The sequence below is a fragment of the Eulemur rufifrons genome, unplaced genomic scaffold, assembly GCF_041146395.1.
Source record: "Eulemur rufifrons isolate Redbay unplaced genomic scaffold, OSU_ERuf_1 scaffold_179, whole genome shotgun sequence".
Taxonomy (NCBI): domain Eukaryota; kingdom Metazoa; phylum Chordata; class Mammalia; order Primates; family Lemuridae; genus Eulemur; species Eulemur rufifrons.
In genome coordinates this window covers 47,501-50,458 of record NW_027182961.1, presented here as the reverse complement: position 1 = coordinate 50,458, position 2,958 = coordinate 47,501, and positions in this window count along the sequence as shown.

Below are 2,958 nucleotides of genomic sequence, written 5' to 3'. Positions count from 1 at the left end.
CTGGCGAGGCTGAAGCGGGCTCCTCCGATCGCTGTCCTCGCCGGTCTGACTGACCTCCCCCAACCCTCCCCGTCCTCGGGGCCTGATCGATGTGGTGACGTCGCGCTCTCCCGGGCCTTGAGCCGCGTGCCAGGCGAGGGACGGTCCATTCATGGTGAATGGTGGCCGCTCTTCTCGTTCTGCCCGCGGGCACCTCACCTCTCCTTCCCCGCCTGCGGGCGGTGCGTGGGAGGCGCGGGTGCGAGACTATCCGGCCCGACCGCGGTCGCCCCGCCCTCGGCCTCGTGGCGTTGGCGGGGGGTCGTGAGTCCTCTTGACGCAGCGGGCAGCCCTCGCTCGCCCTGTGTGGCTGTTGCCTGGCCGGGGTCCCCCCTGCCCGCGACGGACGGGTGCGGGGCCGTGCCGCCCGCCCGGTCGCGCGCCCCGTTTGGCGCGCGGCTGCTGGGTCTGTGTGGCCCTTTTGTGGTGCCCCCGGAGCGCACCGGGTTGTTCTCCAAGGTGCCCGAAACCGAGCGGTGGTTGTCCTCGTTCCCGGCGTCCCCCTCTGGTCGCCGCTGCAGCGTCTGCTGCGTTGGGTACACCCTCGAGCAGCGTGCTTGGGGTTGGGGGGGTCGAGGCGGGCAAGCCTAGAGGCATCCTCCTGCGCTGCGTGGGCGGGCGGGGGGCGTTGTCTCGGCGTCCCCACGATGTGTGCGTGGCGGACTTCGAAAGGCGAGCGCACGGCTTGTGCTCTTCCCACCCTGCCCGAGGGGGGGGTGGTTGCACGGTCGTGTGGGCGATCGTGGTGGGGCTGGGCCGGCGACGTGGTGCCGGCCGGCCCCGTGGGGGGCCTCTGCCACCGGCCTGGTCTGCCTCGGTGACCCCTCTCCCATACCGACGGGGGAGTGTTCCCCTCGAAGTGAGGGGGCTTTTGGACCAGGGGCCCCGACCGCGAACGCTCAGGAGTCGCCAACCGTGCGTGTTTTGCCCCATGCCGCAGACCCCCCCCACACCTCCCCCGGGGCGTGCCTGAACGCCTCCGCCCAGGGCCCTTACGGGGGCGACCGGGGGTCGGGGGCGATCCACCTTCGGCGAGAAAGCGTCTTCTCTAGCGATCGTGGAGGCGTGTCCTCTTCTGGGGTTTGTCGGATCCCCCAGCCCGCCGCCTCTCTGCGCGTCGTCAGCCGCCGCCCCTGCGGCTGCCAGTTGTGCGTGGGCAGAGTTCCCTCCTCCCCTGCCGTGGGGGGGAGCGGTCCGCCGGCCCCCGCGGTGGGGGCCGAGTGCCACTCTTCGCCTAACGTGGTCCGCGCCTCCCCCCTGAACTCTGGGGGAGGGTCACGCCGGGCCGGGCCGGCGTTCCAGCTGTGAAGGGCGCCCGCGTGTGTGCGCTGCGTGCCCCGGCCGCGGGTCGCCCCGGTGTGCGCTGGGGGAAGGGGGTGGTGGTGCGGCCCGTCTCGCGCCCCCTCCCCATCCCCTGTGAGCGTGCGGCCCTCCACCCGGTCCCGTGCCAGGCCGCGGATGGATGGGCGCTCCCGTGCTGGCGCCTGTGGATTGCGGCTGGGGGGACCGCCCGGCCAACGAGGGGGTCGTTCCACCGGTGCACGGTGCTCCCCGGAGCGAGACAGGATTGGGAAACGGACGAGAATGGGATTAGGCGCGGTGGCGTGCGGGCCGAGGGCCGAAGGCCGGCGTCGCTCTGGGACGCCCCGGTGGTGAGGCCGTGGCCCCGTTGGGAGGGTCGAGGGGTGCCGAAGGCTTTGGCCGGCTGGCGTCACGGGCGCGTTGCGGGACCGCTCTCGGGTTTGGGGCGGTGGGATCCCGTGGCGTTGTTTCCCCAGTGGCCCGGTCGCGGCGCAGGTCTCGCCTCCCCACGGGCTCTCGTGCCTCGCCCTCGCGGGGTCTCATCCCTGTTCGAAAGGGTGCTCCTTCTCTCTTCCTCACGGCTGCCGACCGCCCCGCGACGAGCGTTCGCCCGACTGCGCTGCCCGAACCTGACCTCGCCGCGGGGAGGGGGCGTCGCCCTGGCCGCCAAGGCCCTGGACGGCGCCCCCCACCCCCCCGGCGACGTGCCTCGGTTGAACGGTCGGCGGGCCTCCGCGTGGCGGGCCGGACGGCGTTGGGGGGCGGCCGGTCGCGCGTGCGTGCAAGAAGAGCGTTTTTCCGGAGCTACACGCGACCGCGATGGCGGTCGGGGTCCGGGCCCTGCGAGGTGCGCGGGGGGTTTGGGGAGCTCGCCGAAGGCGCAGCCGGTCGTCCCAGGTGCCGCGGGACCGCCCTTGTGCGCGGAGGCCACTGGCGGTGAGATCCCGTGCGTGTCCTGGCCGGTGGGCTGCCGTCTGAGGCTTGCTACATCCCTCCCCTCGGGCCTCCTGGTGCCCGTCGGCCCCTTCCCCCGTCGTCGCCTTATGCCGCGCCCGGCGGCCCCCACCCCGCTCGCCGCCGCCTTGAGCCATCTCGTCCTCTCCCGTCTGGCTTTCGTAGCCGGGAGGGCGTCCGTGCCCCCGGTGCTGCATCGCTCTCCCCCCCCGTGTGTCCGTAGCGGCCTCTCCCGTGGTCCGCCGCCGCCCGCCCGCTTGCCCGCGGTGGCGTTGCGTGTCGATGGCGTGTGGGGCGCCGTCGTCCCCCGCGGTGGCCGTCTCCCCCGGTCGGTGGGTTCGCGTGCAGGAGCGCGCGGGTCCCGCGGTCTCTCTCCCCCGGCCATCCGTCGTGCCGTTACCCGCCGCGCCCGTACGCTCCGGGGCGGGGCCCGGACGGGCTTCGGCCCGGTCCGAGCCTCGTTCGGGGTTGTCCGGGCGCGGGCCGCTACGGTCACGATGCTTGATTGGCCGCGGGGTGTGGTCCCCGGGCCCGTCTCTCCGTGCCCGCGCGCCCTCCCCTCCCGTGGGGGGGGTCCTTGTCGCCGCGGGGGGCCGTCGCCCTGCCCCCACGGCTCCACGTCCGCCGCGCGTGCGCGTGTGGGGCGCCCTTCCTCCCTTCGCG